General features: G+C 42.2%; 2 long non-coding RNA genes across 2 annotated transcripts; one reads left to right on the top strand and one right to left on the bottom strand.

Annotated features, from left to right (window-relative positions):
- The first annotated feature begins 740 nt into the window (after positions 1 to 740).
- LOC147240550 (uncharacterized) lies at positions 741 to 9,441 on the top strand. Its single transcript, XR_015111314.1, has 3 exons — positions 741 to 807; positions 7,737 to 7,876; positions 9,198 to 9,441. It is a non-coding gene; the product is annotated as an uncharacterized LOC147240550 (long non-coding RNA).
- On the bottom strand, positions 5,734 to 13,704 carry LOC147240549 (uncharacterized). Its single transcript, XR_015111313.1, has 3 exons — positions 13,350 to 13,704; positions 5,885 to 6,016; positions 5,734 to 5,764 (listed from the first exon to the last, which is right to left on the bottom strand). It is a non-coding gene; the product is annotated as an uncharacterized LOC147240549 (long non-coding RNA).
- Between the last annotated feature and the right edge of the window lie 573 nt (positions 13,705 to 14,277).

Raw genomic sequence — 14,277 nt, 5'->3', positions numbered from 1 at the left:
CAGAGCCACAGAGGAGAGGGACCTTCCCCTAGGATGGTCAGACATGAAACAAAGTGCTCTAGGGATGACGTAATCTGTCACTAGTTCCCTTAGCCAAAAGCCAATAGCACTTTTAAAACAAATTTTGGATTAATGTGGAAAATAATCTCTGTGGCAAACTAAACCGTGGACTTGTACGTCACCCCAGCTACTTTTTGCATTTCCTCTTTGTTCTGCGTGACAGCTTCTGAAATCTGTAACAACCACTGTAATCTCGTTAAGCCACTTTTAGACGCTAGCGAGCATCATCGCCTCTACACAAAGACACAGTCAAGAAATTTAAGCAACATGCAACTGAGATAAAGATGGAAGGCTTTGTAGAGCCCGGCATCTGAGAGAGCACCATCCTCAGGGTTTTAGGCTGGATCTTTGAATTACTAACAACCTGCAAGACGATCTCAAGAAGTGATCAGACTTGTAAGGAGTCAATAACTCATATAATCCAGCTAGGCCAAAGTTTGCCCAACAATGATTATGAAGATTTTTCAAGTTTTATTTCAAACATGCAGGCATCAATGTTAAGATGCTGGTTTGATGTGGCCTATTGTGTTGGAGTTTGTCATTAGTCTTGCTCCGGCATTTAGAGCCAGTTAAAGAGGTTATCCTGAGTTGGACAGGGACACAGTGGAGCTACAGTAGGCGGTCAGGGGCCCGCTTGTGTGTCAAGTCACACAAATTTACAGGCTCTTCTATTTTTTTACAGAGTTCAAAGATGGGAGCGCCAGTATGGTCACCAGCATGCAGCCGGCGTGATCTCATCACAAGATGGTCAGTAGTTACTCTTCTGTGGAAATGTTATCTGATATGTTGGTTAAAGCTCAATGTTGGGACATCAACAGACATGCATAGTAGTAGACGTCCTGCAGCGTCCCGACTACTGCTAAAGTCAAGTCCCCAAAATATATATTCATGCAACACGCAAGTTAAATGTAGAATTCATCCACCACAGTCAGTTAAGCATGACCTCATTTGACTGTCACATGATCAGAATGAATGTAGAATGTTCTACTGGTATTGAGTACCAAACATGTTTACATGAACGTGTGTGTGTGTGTGTGTGTGTGTGTGTGTGTGTGTGTGTGTGTGCGTATACATAGTGTTTTTTTTGTGCGGTTGCTGGTGTGTAAGTGTGTCTTTGTATGTTATCCTTTCCAGCCGTTTCCCCTCCTTTCCTTTCTTTCAGCCACAGGCCTGGGAAGCAGTCGTGGGGGGGATCTCTCACAGCCGCCCAGTGTTTGTGTGTGTGGCTGTGTGTGTGTGTGTGTGTGTGTCTGTGTCTGTGTGTGTGTTTGTGTGTCTGTGTGTCTAGCAGACAGCTGTATAGATGGCCGGGAGCAGCCGTTACAGCAAGGACACACACACACACACACACACACACACAGCCAGCCCATCTCTGCATCCCACCCCCTCCTTCCCAAATATTTTCATCACTTCTTCTCAGCAAAGAGAGATGTCAGCTGGACAGAGGGAGATTCATGTGTGTTTTGTGTGTGTGTGATTGGGGGAAGAGATAGAAACGCTTGTCCAGAGCAAGGCCCAGACAGTACAGATTATTACATATTATATCATTCTCGGTGAGAGTGTGTTGGGGGGTAGGGTTCGGGTGTGATTGGGGTGGGGGATGACCACCAGACGGAAAGCAATGACCTCTTTACCAGTGTGTGTGTGTGTGTGTGTGTGTGTGTGTGTGTGTGTGTGTGTGTGTGTGTGTGTGTGTTTTGGCTGAGACAAGGTCACATTACATGGTTGACTAAGTGATCATGTACCATCTTGAGCATGTCAGTATGCCTATGTGTGTTTGTCTTTCATCTGTGTGTGCAGGCTCATGAAGAGCATCTGTGTGTGTGTGTGTGTGCGCTTGTGTGTTTGTGTGTGTGCTTGAGTGTTTGTGTGTATGTTTCTATAGACAGAAAACACATCCAGAAACAGATATCAGCTTTTGATACTTTAGCATTCTGGTAACATAAACCATTAACAACCATTAACAACAGAACGAGTGCATGAGGGCCCAAGAGGGCCGCCTGACAGTTCAGTCAGAATTACCTCTCAAACGCAAATATAAAGCTTCAAGATTTCCAAATCCCAGACCTAAAAATAAGGAGGAGCTTCACAAACATTGGATATACGTAAAGCTTCCTTTCTCCTTGTTTCCCCAAAGTTTGGTCTGTTGCCTGTCAATTTGTATAACATACCGATGATTCTGCTTTCTACAGTGAGCAGCATTTCTTTACAGATGGATGGAGGCACCACCTGCTAGCTAGCAGTCTAACACGACACCGGTTAGCCATGGCTGGGAGGCTTACTTTGCCTATTGGTCACGATCCCATCATGTGGAAGATGGGCAGAGACAGGAACGGAACCAATAACGCATGTTAGAATGTTAGCGTTTGCTAGCGTGCTATTCATCAGGTCTATCCAAAATACACCTTGAAAATTCCATTTTTCAGCATATAAGTAGCAAAGTCCTGGCTGGAAGTAAAAGAAATGAGGAGTTTCAGAGTTTCTGAACTAAAGAGGTTCTCAAAGAGATGAATGGACTCAATAGGCGACAGATAACGAGTAACTTCAGGCTCAAAATGTCTGAATGTGGCACCGAGGTTGTATGCACACCTCTATACAGTGCCAGTGGGTATATACAAGCTTCACAATGGTAATTGCTGTGGTATATTACAGATTTTCAAACAGTTTCACTTTGACATGCCTCAAAAAGATTTTCCTCTACGGTTTAGAAATATAATTTTCCAATCATAATGATTTACAGTATGTTATTGTAAATCCTAGACAGGAAGCTCAGGGTGCAGGGGACAGCGGGAAGAACACGACCCTTGTGTTAGTGTTTGTACGGCCACAGGGACACAGTGAAAACAGAGCTGTCAGTAGTGCTTTCCACTACGAGGCTCTGTGTCAATCCACAGACCAAATAAACAGCAATCAGCCTCGCGCTAACCTCTTAGTAACTAAACACACACACACACACACACACACACACAACTCATGGGCCCATGCTCAAATCACAGCAGCCACACACAACGCACCGTAGTGTATACACTCACACACACACACACACATGCAGACACACACTCAAATCACATGTCATTCAGAAGTCCACGAGCAAACAAGTCAGGGAAGTCTGTCTAATTAATGTTTTGAATGTGGCGTTTGAGTGATGTAACGACAACATGTAGGCTATTTCCCTCTCAGTCTGGTGAGCGTGTTTGAATTCCCACAAACTTGAACGTGACGTGCAGCACACAGCAGAGAACACACTAACATATCGCTATTTTCTCTCCAATCTCGTAAAAGCAGAACACATGATCTCACTTTGAATCAGATCATTTCATGCTCTTCATGGAAAATCGTGGAAATCACAGCATTCCCGTCATAATCAATTAAAAAAAAAAGACATAAGAGGATAAAGTTCCCATGAATTAAAATCATATAAAAGCGTGAGACATTTTCCTTCCACAAGAGTCAAAGACTAGTAAAATTAAAAATAGATCAGGAAGTGCTCTAAAAACCCTGGGGTGTACGTTATTCTTAAAAAGACATTTTATACATATCAGATTTTTGCTTTTTATTTTGTGAAAAAGTTATAATGATGTTGTGATTTTCTGTATGATTAATAAACATGATAAACTAGAAGCAGGGGGGAAAAAAATCCTTACTAAAAAATATCATTACTGTGCCTCTGTATTAAACATACGATGACTTGTGGTTCAGCACAGAACAAACATAACCAAACATACAATTAACAAATAATGAAAACAAAATCTATGACTGCAATTGTGAATGTGATTCAAATATCCTCACCTTCCTAAAGTAGTTGCCAAAGTCATTTTTTTGGACATTTTTTTGTGCGCTAAAACGACTCTTTATCGTGTTTTGTGTCCAGTTTTTTGTGTTTTCTTAAAAAAAAAAGAAGACTTCTGTTTATTATTTTAAGAAGGTGACGATAAATTGCCAATACAACATTTAACTGTGTCATATGGTGTTTGTTAAAAGTGTTTTGTCAAAAAGGAAATGAGGGAATCTTTCCAGTTGCTGCGTTTGATGTGACATTTTTTTATTACCATCATCATCCTTCATGTCCCTTCAACTCCTGAAGACATTTGTGGCATTACCTCATGCGGATAGTTCCCTCAGAAGGGATTCTTGACAATTTGTTCTTCCTTCTTTTTTTGTTTTGTTTCTTAGTTGACCTCAAAGAATGTTTGAACAGGGTGTGCCGCGTCCCCACACATGGCCCCACATACAGAGGAGGGATCAGACATCACAAGTCTCAACTAATAGATTGGATTGTTTCGAAATGTCTCTGCAAACCCTCTGAGAGGGAACAGACAGACCAACGAGAAAAAAAAAGAAGCTCATAAGATCCCTCTGTGATGGAATAAGCACAAGGAGGGATTGAGTTTGTAGCTGCAGATATGACTGAAGTGGTTGCATCTAAATAGGCAGAGCAGACAGACAGCAGAGGTTTGGCTGGAGAGAACGTTCTGAGAAGAATAGCAGATGCTGAAGATGAAAGAGCTGCCAGGCTGGAAGGATCTGTCCCACAGATTCTGACACACACACACACACACACACACACACACACACACGCAGAAACAAAATCATGTGTCCGTTGCTCTCTTTAAACTTGGCTCTTTCCCTTTTTAAAATTCTCTTTAAAGAATATTAAATCCGATGTGACAATGTGATGCCAAAACATGAAAAAAAGACAGGACACGTTCAAATAATGTAGACACACTCTTCTCAGCGCCAGAGGCGGTAAATGTACACAGATTCGGTTTGACAGAGACGCAGAAGTACGGATTCAACATATTTACCAAATTACAAGTGGAAAAAGTCATCATGTAATCAAAGCGTAGATTTAAAAACGACATTTCTACCGGCTGTCATTTGCTCCAAAATAACTAAATATCAAGTAATCGAATTTAATCTAATTTCAAGTATATTAAACCAGTCTTCAAATAAAATAAAACAATGGACTGGAAATAATAAGTTTGCTCAAATGTGCCAGTAGAATTAAAATATTATAGGCTAATTAAGGTGAGAGCACAATTCAGGTCCAGTTAGGTCTTAAACTAATGATTATGGATCGATCTGACGAGGGCTTGCCCTTTCTATAAGTTACGCGTTATTATCCAGTTTGGACAAAAGGAATGCAGGCAATAATATTCAGTAATATTGATGACCATTTTGCTCACAGGCATAAACAACCCAGCTGTAAAGATGTAAGGTCTATAAAGTATAAATATTTGTGTTAAAATGGGGTAGAAAAGAAAGTAAAAAGGTTTTAGAAGACATATATACGAGTGAAGTAGCTGAAAATTCCACTCAAGCAAAAAACAAACAAAGAGTTTCTGCTGACATCTCTGCTATGCACATGTCGACAGTGGAAGAAGAACAACGTATATTCAGGTTCTGGACCGTCACTTGACACTTGACACTTGTTTTTTTTATTTTCATTTCATTTTTATTCTACTTTGATTTATTTGGGGGGAAAAAACCCCACTGCTAAACAATCAGGCATCATGACAAAGTGCCATTCAAACAGTTTGAGGAATTTGTAGTGATGGATCATGTTCATGCAACACCGTGTGATGTAGGCAACAGCGTATAGCGAAGGACAACGTGTCCCTACACAGGCAAACGTTGCCTGTAATCTGAAGAGCTGCTGTCACACAAGACATTCTGAAGTTGAATTTGTCCATTGGAATTGTACCTAAAAAAAAAAAAAAAAAAACAGCGTAAGTACAGAAGTGTAGTACTTTAGTTATTTTTAACTTAACTCGTGAGTGCTAATTATTATCTCAGCAGACATGGGAGGATGAAGTCATCTCACATGAACCTTTTCCCTCTGATGTCTTCTGTCATCCTGCTCTAGACAGCCAAGCAGACAGGGCACGGCACAACAGGCCAACTACTGGGATCTACCATTTCCGCTGGTGTGTCTCCTGTCGCGGTCGCTACACTCCTACACACACACACACACACACACACACATTAATATAAATACACACCACTGGTCCCCTCCGGAGAGATCAATTTCACGGGATCACACGGCGAGCTCTGGTTCCCAGGCGCTCCTCACGCGCTCTGCAGACGTAGACGGTTCCTTCACACAACCTGACGGCTGACCCTCCATCATTACCAGGGTCAGGGGACCAGCAACCCCTCGCTGCTGCAGGGGAGGAGGGGGGTGGGGGCTCGTTCCCAAAACTGAAATAATTCAGAGTAGAGGCCCATTTCTCTCCGTCTTTCTTTGAGGGCCAAATGTCAAACGTTAAAACATGTTTCAACTGTTCAGGCTCGTTATCAAATTAGTGAGTGAAGGTGAGAGATTAGAAGTTTGTGTGCATTAGGAGTGTGCGTGTGCGTGTGCGTGTGCGTGTGTGTGTGTGTGTGTGTGTGTGTGAGTGCGTGCGTGTGTGGTTGCACGAACATTTCAAGAATGCATGAAACTAATGTTTTTCAAACTGACAAAGCTTTGGTGGCCCTGAGAGCTCCACACACTCCAATTTAGGAAAACATACACAAATCGAACAAACACGTGAAAATTAAGGAAACGTTATCAGTTTGACAACTCTTGGCAGCGTTTAGAAATGTTTTTAAAAATTCACGCAATGCTTGAGAAAAACACCAAAATAAATTCCATGGTACAGTTTCAGAAGTGATTCCAGAGGCGGTGAGTAGTGACACACACGTCTAGGTACACTTTCTTGAAATTTCCTGTTTCTTTTTCTTTCGTTTGACAAGAGTTCCTCTTCTTAAGCCACTGACGTCAATTATCCAACGGCATTGTTGGAAAATGTGTTGGACGTAAGTGTTTTGCTACCTCCTCCAAGAAGCCCTTATACGTTTTAATCCTCACCACCTTTCTGGAGAAATCGACCATCGTATCAGTCATAGGTTTCTATCAGAATTCTTCGGAGAGGTCGGAACCGTCATCTTTCAGCTACTTCGCATGAGCTCAGTAAATTAGACCGATAACGACATGTCCAGAAAACGCTGCTAACGGCTACGTATATCGCGCCGCATCCAAAATCAACAGTTTTGATCCAAATGGCTGTCAAAAGTTAATCACCTGTTCCTTGGGATGTTCTTGAACTTTCCGTCAAAACTAATCAAAAGTTTGGCCATTAGTTTTTACTTATCCTGCTTATAAACAGACACTCTGGTGATCACAGTGCCTCCTTGGCAGAGTTAATAAACGAATAAATAAATAAAGTGTATCCACATGTACTCATCTAGTTCTGGAAACACTTTAAACACTGTTGTGTATTTGGAACTTGAAGTGTGTGTATAATTTCGTGAGTATGCGGGATGTTTTTAAACGCTGCTCATGTGTCGTCGTATTGATTTTTTTTCCTTCGTTTAATTGTGTTTTGTCTGTTTGCGGTGCTCTCAGGGCCGCATACCTTTATGTCAGACCCAGTCATCAAACTAATGCCGAATAAAAGGATCAAATCTGAAATTTTGAAGCAGCTCACACTTCGGTCACAGCTGCCATTCTTCTCCTATACCTTCTCTATCATAATCTATGTTAAAAGTGGACAAAGTTTGAAGCTTGGCGAGGCCATGAGGCCAATTTGAAAGTGTGACTGGGTCAAACTCAAATGGAATAATTACCTCAAGCTGAGATGAAAGTTAAATAACCACCTTTGTTCTCCGTGACTTTCTCTCTCTCACTACAGTGACCACCCACCAGGAGTTTCACTGACTCCAGACATGAGTCACGCCAAACCCCCCAAACCAGCCGCTCCGCTTCCCACTTTTCTCCTGGATTAAAGGCTGACATCACTGATCATGACATCCTGTAAATATCCACCAGCAGGTACTTCAGTCCTTTTATTTCGACTTGACTGGACGCAACAAATGAAATACCATGTTCTCCCTCCCATCCACCTGTTGAATTTAGATATCAAATGTACCAGACAGAGGATTAGAGGTCCGTTCAGAAGATCAGAGCGGTACAGATGACGGGGGTGTGTTCAGGTTGTCAGAGTTTCCTGTGACTAAAAAATCACAGATGTGGTCCCTGAAACACATGTCGGTCAACTGCCTGCTGTCTGGGAGGCACTACAGGTGCCTCTGAACGCACATCAGATCAAAAACAGCTTGTATATGCAAGTTGTCGTACAGCCCAACTTACATCAACTTATGCATCCTTCAAAGTTTTTTCTTAATTCATACTTTTAAACTGCAACTTTAGCTAAAATTATGTAAAGTTAAAAAAAAACAACTGTCAACTTAGCACAATGAATGGCAGTGGGTGGGCAGGATTAGTTGACCCCTTTCTTGCCTGCTCAGCTTCCGGACTGTTTTGGACTTGAAACAAAGCTACGCTAACCTGCCCATCCACAACTATTCATTGTGCTAAGCTAATTAGCGGTCTTTAGCAGCTGTTAGCCCCCTAATCCAAAAAGGGAATCTATCATCTTGTCTGGATGTGGGAAAAACAGACATTGTGTTTCCCGAAAAGTTTCCGTGTTCCTTTAATGCTTTAATGCCTCCATGTAATTATCCAGACAGCCATGTCAGGCATAAAGGTGAAGGAGTCTCCATCGTCTTCTATCAGCGCACAGCCTTGAATGTGTGAAGTAAAAGATAAAGCCTGTATTCGCTGGCTTTCTATGCATTGTTTGCTATTGTTATTTGTACATCTCTCCATGGATTCATTTACATAATTCTTATGTAATTTAATCCAATTTACTACATTTGTAATAAGCTCCCTCTGAAATATTTCTGTTCTCATTCAAAGTTGAAAAAGTTTACTAAAGTGAACGCGTTATGGAATCCGTTTCCTTCCTTCTACATTGGAGGAGGGAGGTGCTCGAACACTTCCCATGGGAGACAAGACAGAGATGAGTGTCAGTGGGTCAACTTTGACACATCCTTCACTTCCTCAATACAAACACACACACTGAGAGCTGTGTATCACCAATGTAGAGAGGCCAGAAGAATGGGAGTCAAGAGGGGTGAAGGAAAGGACCCGTTAACAAAACTCACAAGGGAGCTGTCAGCGAAAGACAGGGGGGAACAATGAAACCACGTCCAAACCCCCCACCCTGCAAAAGGACAATACAAGCATGTCTCTCATACACACACTCACATCCATTAACAATGTCTCTCTCTCACCCCCACTCTCTCTTTAGGCACAATGGTCGGGTGTCACACACGTCTCAGGCAGAATTAGCCTCCACTTCCTCTCCCTGTCAGGGGAAACAAAGTTAGCCTTCCTCAGTGCTCCACACATCTCTATTTATAAACAATAACAAGCCTCAACATATTGTTTCGGGCGGACGAACATCTGTCTGTGGCGAACCTGCAGACGCCGCAGCTCCCTGTGTCTCACCGCCATGAGAGTCTTTAGAAGCTGGATCGTTTGGTTTTAGCCGGTCCACCTCAGGTCAAACATGTTGTATTTATTGCCGCCTCACTTGGATGTTTGATCCTCACTGTGCGAGTGCGACACTGTTTTTGTAACATCTGCGTTGAGCTGAAGAGATGTTTCCAGGGCAGTGATTTTTGCGGCTGATTCCCATTTTATATTTCTAGATTTGAAAATAGGGAGCACTTATTTCCTCTGCACTTCTTTTTTTATCCCTCTATTTTTCTTTTCTGTTTATTTTGCTCTGGTATATTTTTTGCGCTAAACTGAACACTAGTCTGAACATAATTTCGTTAGACTGATGTGTGATGACAATAAAGATTCTGATTCTGATTCTGGTGGGAAACTTGGCATTTAAACTGAGAGGTCAGACCATTATTATAGATATTAAAAAGACAATTTTTTCCCCCATTAAATATCCTAATTAATGCAAATGAAACCAAGCTTTGCATTACTTGTGAGGACTTGCAGAATTCTAGAGTTCACATCCAAACTAAGAGCTGTGAGATGTACAGTTAGACCCTAAATAACATTTCTTACTGTCCACAATAGTGTTCATGACAGTAAAGGGATAGTTCAGAAATAACAATTTGGTCATTATTGACTCACCCTCATGCTGATGGAAGGTTAGTTGAGGATCTTTATCTCCAAAACACTGCTGGACTTTCACAGGAAAAGCCATCGCAGTAATCTCCCAATCAGCTGAAGTGAATGGAGACCAATTTTCTATTCATGTTAACCATAAATGTTTCCTAACTCCTCCTGATGATAAGACGACATTTCCCACAAACCTCAAGCATCACACTTCCCCGTGTCATCCAAATCACTACTACCCGAAATGACATTTCAGGTGAAAATACAATGACGAAACCAAACTCTTTTCATTTGTCCATTAAAATAACCTGCATAGGTAGTAACTTTAAAAAAAAAGAAAGAAAGAATCTTCCCTCAAATTTACCGCGATTAAGCCCACAAGCTTTGCAGACTGCATTGCAATGTCTGAGAATAAAATAGCGGCAAAACCAAACATGTTTTGCTAACAGCGACTACAACCAAAAAAAGAGGGATTCATAAAGATAGAACTTAATGTGAATACAACTAAGCATTTCTACCACTTTCAACTTTACTGAAGGGACTCTACAAAAAAAAGGGTGCAAAATCAGCCTTCGTGTTTCAGTTAGCACGTCGTGACACAGTCAGCACTGTTGCATTTTCATCGGTGAACAGTTTTGCGTGACTTTGTTTGGTTGAAGCGAGTTCCTGGATGTGATATCAACACCATTCATCAATGTCACTCTCTCAACACTGCGGCCCAATGTAATTTAAACTCAAAGTCACGTTGTAGGAAATCAAACCCAAACAAACGGAAACAACTAAACACCTGATGACATACAGAAAACCCAACAAATTTATTCAGCAGAGCTCATAACATGTAACGTAAAAAATATGGATGGCACTGTTGTTGAAATCCCCCTCCAAAGCTTCTGCTTCAGTGAATGTGCTCTAGAAACCACTTCCCTCTGGTAAGACGGTCTAGACTCAGCTTATATCTGGTATGTTATTGCTGAAAAAGTGCACTTGAGGCTCACTAATAAACTGAGGCCTGAAACTCCTTCAGAATCGTGCGGCACAACTTTAGTCGGTCACATGGAGGTGCATCGCTCCTGACCAAATATTTGCAGTGATCTGAATTAACGTCTCACTTTTCAATGAAATCGACATTCAGAGTCGGAGGGGATTCGGCAGCTCTGTGGAGGCTACATTACCTCCTTCTGTGTCTGAGAGGACGAGCAGACAGCGAAACGGTTTGATCCACAGGAAAATATGCTAAAACAGGAAATTAGACATGAAAGAGAGAAAGAGTGCAGACAGTGTTAGCGCTGAGGTGACCGGTCGCTGCACCCAGGATTGTTTTGGCCTTGAGTGTGATTTGGTTTGGTGGCCTGATTTGCAGAGGGGAGGGGTGGGGGGGATTTGATGATGCCGTTTTGCGGGCCCTCACCTTCAAAGGGCGGCCCCTGAAAGGCCCTACTAATCACAACATGTGATGAGACCGGTAGAACAAAGACAGAGGGGCAGAAAATAACAGCGTGGGAACTCTTGGTGAACTTGAAATACAACAAGAGAGCTCAGCACCCCCCCCCCCCCTTACACATACACTCGCGCACACACTAATGTGGACGCACACCTGTGTTTATTGTGACAAAGGCTTCAAGTTGCATCAACTCAGACATGTGTAAACGCGATTCTCAATCCCCAGCACACACGCGCGTGGGCACACACACACACACACTTACACACACACAGTAATCAGTTGATGATTATGTATGTGGGAGAGTCTGTGTGTCTTTTCTACAAGCAGCATAGCCTTGGACAACAACAATAAGATGAAAACGGCTCTAAGTGCTTCCTCTCATTCATATAAACCAAACAAGGCAGCCTCCTCTCTTCCATTACCACTCTCAGCTGATAAGGATGGCCATATCTGTGTGTGTGTGTGTGTGTGTGTGTGTGTGTGTGATCGTGAGTGAGTATGTGTGTGTTCCATACGTTTTTCTGTTATAATTTATAGGTAAACACCAGATCCAGCAGTATGCCGCCGCAGAGCGTGAACAGGAATGTGTGAAACCATTCACAGCATTGTTCTTGCATCGATGAATCAAAATTTTATATGTCCTCCTTTGCACAGCATCATCGTGGTGCTCATTCACCAATAACCGATTCAAAAAAAAAAAAACCTGACCTTCTTGGACATTTTTAAACATCTGTCTCATCTTTTTGTGTTGTGCAACTCTTGTGCCAACTGGTTTTAATGCAGATTACAAACGATGCAAGTCCTGATGAAGCTCTAGCTGGTAGTGAGAATGTTTACGCCACTTTTAGTTGAATGATTTCCTTCACATCGGATTTGTATTAAGTTGATGTCGTTCCTTCATGTTCGAGGGTTTTACCAAAGGGTAAAAAAAAACAAGACATTTAAAACTTTGCGTAATGAATATTAAATTAGCTATAATTATCATAAAGCTTATTTTGATAAAACTAATCAAAATGAATGCTACAGAGTGCCTCAGAGCACAGCCCCAGAGTGGCCATAGAGAGACAAAAAGTATTTTTAGGCCAAGAGATATTGTTTTTCCCTCAATTTATTTATTTTTTTGAACAAATTATATACTGTAGACATTACTTGAGGGAACATGTTGTATTCCCTGGTCTCAAAATATATATTTCAATCACTCTATAAGCCCACAAATAAAGTTTCCCTGTACGATCATTCCAGGCCTTTGCACTTCATGCAACTTCAAGATTAATGAATGTTCACTCTATAAAATGTGGGGGTACATTTTTTGCAGGGCCCAGGGTCATGCATCCATCCAACGCTCCAAAACTCCTTTTCATTTTCTCTCATAAATTATGAAAAAGATGCAGCAAAATCCTGAATTTCAAGAGCCTAAATTCAGAAAGAAAGAAAAAAAATGTAAAATTTCACTTCGGGTTGAATCGATTATTAATGTCTGTTAGTCTTCTGATGGAGGTACTGATTAACTGTTATGTGTTCTTTACTCAAAAAAAACATAGGAGTAGAACACACACACATCAGTTAAACTGGCGGTTGCATTGTTATGATATGTGGTGTAAAGCACGCTTATGAGTCCTTTAGATACTGGGAGGTTCGTATGCATGTAAAATCCCATTTACCACCTTTAGAAGCTGTGATTTAACGTAGATCCATTAAAACATTATTAAACTTGAAACTGTAAATGTATATGACGCCTAAAAGTTATAACAGCGCTATCATCTCATTAGAATACGCCACAGTTCAGACCCTGCAGGAGACCCTCCACATGCAGTAACATGACCCCCCCCCCCCCCCCACACACACACACACACACACACCCTCGTGTATACAAACACACACCAGCAGCTCTGTCAGATGATTTGGGGAGTGTGACCATTAGGGGAGCCACCAGTTTTTGAGGTGGTGATGTAGGAGGATGAAGGATGTCGGCTGTGATTGCCTACGAGCTCCTTGAAGTCCCCGCAGCGTCTCCGCCGTGCATGAGGTCTCTCTGTGGGGTAAGATTAGACTTTAGTGGCTTCCTCTGGTTGCGGCGCTGCTCCCTGTCTCTGCTCCCGGGCTGAGTTAGTATTGGATTACAGGTTCACACGCTCGCTCGCAGACCGCCCGTCGCCCCGACCAATTGCTCCATTCATTCCAGCGCCGGAGACGGCCGTCGGCCTCTGATTGGTTATCAGCGCCGGTTTAGGGAACTTTCCCACGGCCAGCGCGTGCTGACAGCCGGCCAGCCACTCCTCATCACCGCCGGGACACACACGGGGGAGGAGGGGGGGGGGGGGGTGGGCGTAGTGGGACAGTCACGGACCGAAAGTCCATTGGAGCGCTGTCAAAGTTTCTCCAAAGATCCTTTATGTTGGGTTGATGATCCACTCGGACGCTTGTGGAGAAATAAAACTACCAACCTACCAAGCAATTTTTGGTCACATGAATTAACGGGCAAATTGCTTAAAAGTTGATTGGATGGAGAATCTCATGTAAGAACATCTATTTTTTTCCTCCCAGCAGATCACTTACGCTGCCCACAGTCACAGAGAGAGCCCATGAAACTGGGTGAATATCTCATCCAGCAGTTTCTTTCTTTTCTGGCTTTTTTAAAGTGCTGCTGTTTTTACCCCCCATACATGAAACTACTTTTCAAAGTACTCAGTAACCTACACAAAGATCTTGAAAGTTGCCAATATGTTGAGTTATATTGGGGAGGAGTAGTTGTGCCATATTCACTTCCGGGTGAATAAGAGCTGTGACATTGCATTTTGAATTTAAATTT

This window comes from Aulostomus chinensis, chromosome 22 (assembly GCF_037954235.1).
Source record: "Aulostomus chinensis isolate RoL2024-O1b breed Wild chromosome 22, RoL_Achi_v1.0, whole genome shotgun sequence".
Lineage (NCBI taxonomy): Eukaryota > Metazoa > Chordata > Actinopteri > Syngnathiformes > Aulostomidae > Aulostomus > Aulostomus chinensis.
Note: the sequence above shows the minus strand (reverse complement) of the source record. Positions and strands in the feature narration are given on the sequence as shown.